Genomic DNA, 7,218 nt, shown 5'->3' on the forward strand with positions numbered 1-7,218 from the left:
GAAGCTTGGAGTAAGAGGGTCCCAACTCTGAACCCAGCCTGGACAACTTACCAAAACCCTCTGTCTCAAATTTTAAAAAGGGATGAGGGTACGGCTTAGTGCAAAAGTTCTAGTACTCAAAAAAATAAAAGTTACCAGTGTTGAAATTCTTGCTTTAAGCCCACAGATCACTTAGGGACTATTCAAGGAGGCAGCTGAAAGAATTTCATGCAGTTTCCAATGTCATATCATGGCTCAAATGAGAATTTCATTTAGCTAGTAACTGCTGGACCAAATGAAATAATCATACCAATAATTTCCTGCTAGGTCAGAGTAGCATCACTCCAAATATGGGTAGCGTCACTGGACATTTTCCTGACACCCTTGCATCTTGCAAGACAAGCGTGCATACAACTGCCAGTGTGTTTGTTTATTTGCTTTTATGTTGTATAACGTTACTTAAAAGTCCTTTTTAGGACAAATGTGTTAATTTGCTAGTTAAAGCTTCATGTAATCTGCTTCCAATTTTATCTCACACATTTGTTAATAGTTTTTACTTCACCAACCTTGTCTGCTGATTCTTACTTAAAGATGTTCCAAAATGTATGCCTATATTCATAACACTGCTTTGGGGTTTTTTTGTTTGTTTGTTTGTTTGTTTGTTTTTTAGTACTGGGGCTTGAACTCAAGACTGCACACTTGCAAGGCAGGCGCTTATGCTGCTGAGCTGAATTCCAGCCCAAAGTGTGTTTATCTTTTTTTTTTTTTGGTACCTGGGATCAAACTCAACCGTGGACTTGCCAGGCAGATTGTTTATGCTGCTGAGCTGAATCCTTGGCCCACCATAATACTGCTTTGTGGAAGATTTTCTCAGCCTAAATTTCCTCTGTCAATATGGCTTAATTTAAAATTGTAATTCCTTGTTGAAGACATCTTTCCAAAACAAAATGTCTTAATAAACAAGAAGAAACAAGCCATTCCCTTCCACTCAGATAGGACATGAGTGAGTGGCCTTTGAGTATTCTGTAGACTCCTTGTAAAACAAAACTTAAACATTGAATTTATGGCTGGGGACAGTGGATGCACCTGTAATCCCAGCTATTGTGGGCTGAAGCAGGAAGATCACAAATTTGAAGGCACCATGGGCTACTTACCAAAATTTTTACAAAGTCAAAAAATACAAAAGGCTGGAAAAGGACTTCAGTGGTAGAGGCTCCCTGGGTTCCATCTCCAGTACGGGGGGGGGGGGGGTCCTTTATTCAAAAGCATACAACTGACTTTGGGATATGACTGACCTTGGGTCTTTTTTTTCATAGTAAGCCAACTGGAGAACATTTCGTCACTGTGGATTTCTGATGGTGTTTTTCCAGCTAGAGTACTGTACCTTACTTTTAAAAGAAAAGTAATATTCATGGACCTCTACCTACATTTATTTGTTTATTCTGCAGTGCTGGTCTGAAACCCAGGACCTAGTAGGCAAATGCTCTACCACTGAGCTACACCTCTAACCATAGAGGTTTTTTTGTTAATCTATTTTAAAAGTGGACTCTATACAAAACAACTTCGTTGCTTAGTAGCTGTTCTACCACATAATTCTTCCTAGTCTATCTTTGGCACATTTCATATGAGGGCTGGAGGAAACTGCATGATAGATACCTGCCCATGTGAAGCTCCCTGTGGAAAATCGACTCCTTATGACGGATCTGGGGAAAGGTAGCTATAGAAGAAAACAGAAATGTTGCAATGAAAGAATGAATTTTGAGCCAGGCATGATGGTACAAGCCTATAATCTCAGCACTCCGGACTGCTGAGAGAGGAGGATTGCCAAATCCAGCATGAGCAACTCAACCAGACCCTTTCTCAAAAGAAAAAGGACATGGGGATGCAACTCATTATGACAGCCCTAGCTTCAATCCCTGTACCACTTTTAAAAAGTAGTTTATAACAATATAACTCCCTCCCAAAAATGAAGAAGAAAAAAAGTTTGATGCATCAGAGACATCCAATAGGATGCTGACTGAAAGTTTTCTTGAATATGGCAATTAGCAAACTATTTGGAAAAGTCATTTGACTTTGCTCCCTCCATTTATTTTCTAGTTCAATTCCTGTCTGATGGCAAGTTACCCACTCTATCAAGAACACTTCTGCCAGGGATGCTGATGTGTTGTATATTGTGCAACACTTCATATGAAATGTTCTGTTTTCTCATTTTACTTACCTCTCAGCACCTGCAACCCTACTCTTCAGTTTTGCCTCTCCTTTCTTAAGCTACCTTTTTCTTTTGTGGATGAAATGTAGATGAATTACCTTTAAACTGACCTACCTCCTCACTCCACTCCCTCGCCTTCTCCTTTTTCTCCTTGTCCTCATCCTCTTGCTCCTTTTCCTCCTGTCTTTATTTGTTGTCATCAAGGTAGTGCTGGGGATAGAACAAACAGCCTCTCACACATGCTAGGCAGGGAGTCTATAGCTGAGCTATATTGCAGCATTCTTCCCTCTTCCCCCCCCCCCCCCCGCTTTGGTGTTTATGAGACAGTGTCATTTGTAGTTTAGATTGGTGTTAAACCCACTATGAAGTCCAGGCTGGCCATGAACTTCAGAAATCCTTCTGCCTCAAACTCCCAAGTGCTCTGATTACAAGCCCAACAGCATGCCCAGTTCTTCCCACTTTACTCTTTCTCTACCCTACCTTTTAAGCTATAACACTAAACATCTTGAAAAACTATAAATCAGTAGTTCCCACCCTGTGACTATAATGCTCTAGGCCCATAATTCTTCCTCCAGTATTAATCCATAACTGAATTCTTTTTATCTTGCAGCAAGTTTGTATTTCAGTGTTAAAGTTACCCTTGAGATAGTAGAGAAACACTCAGTGCTCCCCAAAAGGTACTTTTTATTTATTTCCCACTACTGTTCCCAAATGCCTTGTAGCTGTCTACATTTGTAGCTTGTCAAATGCCCCACAGCCACTCCAGCTTTTGGTTTTTTGTTTTTGCTGCTACAAGCCTCCATCACGGGACTATACCAGATGATTCTATACTGTAGCCTCTCTGGATCACTCCATCACTTTGCAGCCAGCATCAGGTCCTGGGAGCCCTCCCACAACCCACAAGTAAACAAAGTCTGATACTATAAGCATGAGCCTGCCTCTCTCTTGTATAAGCGATCTCTTCATATCTTCAAAAGTTTGTGTACTATTCCCCTCTATGCTGCAGCATTGATGCTAATAAAGCCCCCAGGGTGACATATTTTTTTGTATTCATGATTACTGTCTTGAGTAGAGCACAAGGAGTTGGTGTAACAAAAAGCTGTGACATTAGAGACACCAAAAGGAGCCAGGAGCCAAAGTAGGAAACCCTAAAGGCAGCTAGCAGCCAGAAAACAATAGAATTGCAAACAGCTAGCATCCCTGGTGATAATCCTGGGGCTTGCTGTCAACTGCTTATTCCGGCTCCCAAGAGGGTAGTGGAGGGCCACTAACTCTAAATGTTAATTACTGGCATTAAGCTAAAGATTGTTGACAAAATCACCTAATCCTAGCAGTTCAGGAGGCTGAGGCAAGAGGAGTAATGTGAATTCAAGGCCAGCCAGAACACAAAGAGAAACTCTGTCTCAAAAAACTAGCAACACTAAAGAGCTATACTTTTGCTTGTTTGGAATTTTTACATAAACTGACCAAAGAACTCTTAGCCAATGCTTGCTTTTTTTTTTTTTTTTTTTTTTTTTTTGGTACCAGGGATTGAATTTATGACCTTGTACTTGCCTGGCGGGCACTTGTGCAACAGAGCTAAAACTCCAGCCCTCTCAGCCAATATGTCTTTAAAATGGTTGTCCTTTATTTATGTGTCATTTATCCCACATTATTTTGCATAAGTTTCTCTGTGGCTAGATCATTGCATTTTGTTTTCATTCCTAGTGACTAGCAGGTTTTGATACAGAGCTAGTACTCACTAAATATTTACTTAGTGCATTAATGACAAGACTCAAAATGGATTGCAGTGCAAATATTTGATTTAAAATTTGAGCTTTTTTTCTACAATATTTAAATATGATTTTTTCCAATAATGAGAGATAATTAACCCTAGCATCTGTGCTATGGAAAAATCAAGGAGTATTCAGACTAAGAAATCTTAATGATTTGATCACTAGTGACAATTAAGCAAGTGATTTTAAAAGAACTGATGAAAGGGAAACCGGAGCATCAGACTGGAAACAAGAAGGAAATGAACATTGAGAGATGAGAGTATGGAGACCTCCTTCTTGAGAAAATATAGTAAAAAAGCCATTTAGCAAGATACCATACTTCATTCCAAGCAACATTGGGCACCAATAATGGAGAGAATAAAGTATCTTGCAAAGAAAAGGAAGATTCTCTTTTTTTTTTTCTTTTTTCTTTTTTTTCTTGCAGTATTGAGTATTGAACCTAAGGCCTTTTGCTAAAGAAGCAATCTACCACTGAGTTATAACCCAGGCTTTTAAAAATTTTATTATGAGATAGTGTCTCACAAAGCTGCCCAGGCTAGCCTGGAACTTGTGATCCTTTTGCCTCAACCTCCCAAGTAGCTGCAATTACAGGAATGTGCCACAGCTCTAGCTCTTGGCAAGATTTATATTTTATATTTCTGTTGGGGGACTTCTCTGAATATAGCAGATGTGATTCTTTGTCAAAAGGTAATTTATAATACCAGGGTTGGAGATGTAGCTCAGTGGTAGAATACATGCTTAGCATGCATGAAGCCCTAAGTTTGATCCCAGCACTGCAAAACACAAAAAATAATATCAACAAAAACCCAAATAAAAATTTTCAAATTAAAAAATTCTACAGTTCACCTGGGCATGGTAGCACAATCCTATAATCTCAGTATTTGGGAGGCCGAGGCAGGAGGATTGCTGTAAGTACACAGGCTCAAGGCAGCTTGAACTACATAGCAAGACCCTGTCTCCAAACAAACAAACAAAAAAACTATTCAGGGTGTGAGGGTTTGAGGATTTAGCTCAAGAGGCATAACTGCCTACCTTACAAGCATGTGGTCGTGAGTTCAATCCCTGGTACTGATAAAAAAGAAAAAAAACTGTTCTTTTCAGGACTCAGATGAGTGACAGTAAACAATATGCCATTATTCTCTATATATTCAGTTTTGAATATATTGCTGAAGGTATCTACCACCTTTATGAGTGCTACAGATTTAGTCAGTGATTTAAGCCCATCCAATAAAGACTGTCATAGACAACTTATATAACAACATGAGGTTTATTAAATTGCTGAAACAAGGAAGAACATACATTAGAGGAAATAGAATTTTTTTTTTTTTTTTTTTGGGGAATAGGAGAATCTTAAGTTCAACAAAAAAAAAATTTTTTTTTTGAATCAAGGTCTCCATGTAGCCAGGTGTGGTGGCACGGGCTTGTAATCCTAGCACTCAGAAGACTGAGGCAGGAAGATCATTGCAAGTTCAAAATCAGCCTGGGCTTCAAAGTGAGCTCAAAGCCAGCATGAAATGCATGGGGAGACCTTGTCTCAAAAAGAAAAAAAAAAGATCTATTTCTGTCTCCCTGTGTAGTTTAGTCTGGCCTGGAATTTGTGCCAATCTTCCTGTCTGGGCCACACAAAGATTGGTATTATAGACAGCTAAGTTAGATAAAAATTAATTTATACAAAGAGGGATTGGGCCTTGAAGGAAGTCAGCACGAAAAATAAAGACAGTAACATTGTGGCTAGAAATGCAAGATACACAATAGCCAGGCTTGCATTCCTTCCTAGATATAAGCAACAATTTCAGATTATTCTGTAATATGTACTACCTGGTCCAGTGGGCCTAGGTGAGTATCTGGCATATGGGTGACCAGAACATTCAGTCCCTTCCCCAAAATGCCTTTGTTCTTTCCATGTATCATTGGTATATGACTCATTTCCCTATTGGATCAATATCAGCTATGTGACTACATTTTGCTATAGGTTGATTGTCCTGTAGTTTGACCTATGTGGTACCCACTTACTGATATCGGTGATTTCCCTTGACAAAAGGCCTTGTTAGCCACTCCACTGAGGACTCTCCTGGAAATCCAGGAGCTGTACTTCCTCTCCTTATTTTCAAGAAAATTCTCTTAACTTCTTCCTTTAGTTCATGACTTCATTCCTTGATGTTGTGAGACAACAAATTTGATATCTATGGGAATTGCATTTCTCCTATACCCCAGGTATGTGTCACCACACAAACTTTTTTTAAAAAATTGTTTTTTAAGGTTTTTGTGGAGTGCTTGGCTAGCATGCATGAGGCCATGAATTCTATCTCCAGTATTGAAGGAATTGGAAGGGGAAAACAAAGTTTAATCGCATATAGGTAATACTGTAGTTAAACAAAGCAGGTTAGGGTCTGTACTATGAAGCAGATCCAAGGTCTGGATTCCCTGAAAACCATGAAGCGAAAATAAATTGGGAATGTTGTATCTAAGAATCTCTTATTTGAAGTTCTACCCCTATATTGGAAAAGTGCCATTTTTACTCACGTAGCTCAGATCATCCAGGCAAGAACAGGATGTTGGATTCCTACTGATAGGATTTCAAACAGCAAAGCCTTTGAAAAGGATCATTATCCCAGCCTGTGTCTTTTTATTAATCACAACAAATATGTAGGTTGAAATCCTGTTCAACTTTAACATTCAAATATTCAGCACCATTGTTACCTCCCTGAAATGTTATTCAATTTCCCCTTGGATTTGGAAATGCTATTCAATGACCCGTGTCTCCTGCCTGCTATGCAAGAACTCTATTACTGAGGTGACTCCTACACCCAGGTATCTAGGGCTTTAATCATTTGTCAGACCCTTTTTTTTTTTTTTTGTATTTTTCGTTTTTATCGGTACCAGGGAACGAACTCACGAATGCCTGCTTGCAAGGCAGGCGCTTATGCCGCTGAGCTCAATCCCCAGCCCCTAGACCCTTTTATATGCATCATATCCTTTGGTCCTCGCAATGAAACAGTTCATTTTTCACATAAGAAAACTGATGCGGGGTTGGGGGTTAGCTCAGCAGCACAAGCGCCTGCCTGGCAAGTGCAAGGTCGTGAGTTCCATCCCTGGTACCAAAAGAAAAAAGAAAAAAATTGATGCGTAGAAATCAACATGTTTAGTTTATTTTTCTATTGTTTCATACATGCATTTAACCTTATGTTTTAATTTAGCTAGTTAATACTATCTTTCCCGCTTTGGAGGCATCACCATTATATTTTTGTGACTACG

Source organism: Cavia porcellus, unplaced genomic scaffold (assembly GCF_034190915.1).
Source record: "Cavia porcellus strain 051 isolate PalLab524CR breed Dunkin Hartley unplaced genomic scaffold, mCavPor4.1 scaffold_13, whole genome shotgun sequence".
Lineage (NCBI taxonomy): Eukaryota > Metazoa > Chordata > Mammalia > Rodentia > Caviidae > Cavia > Cavia porcellus.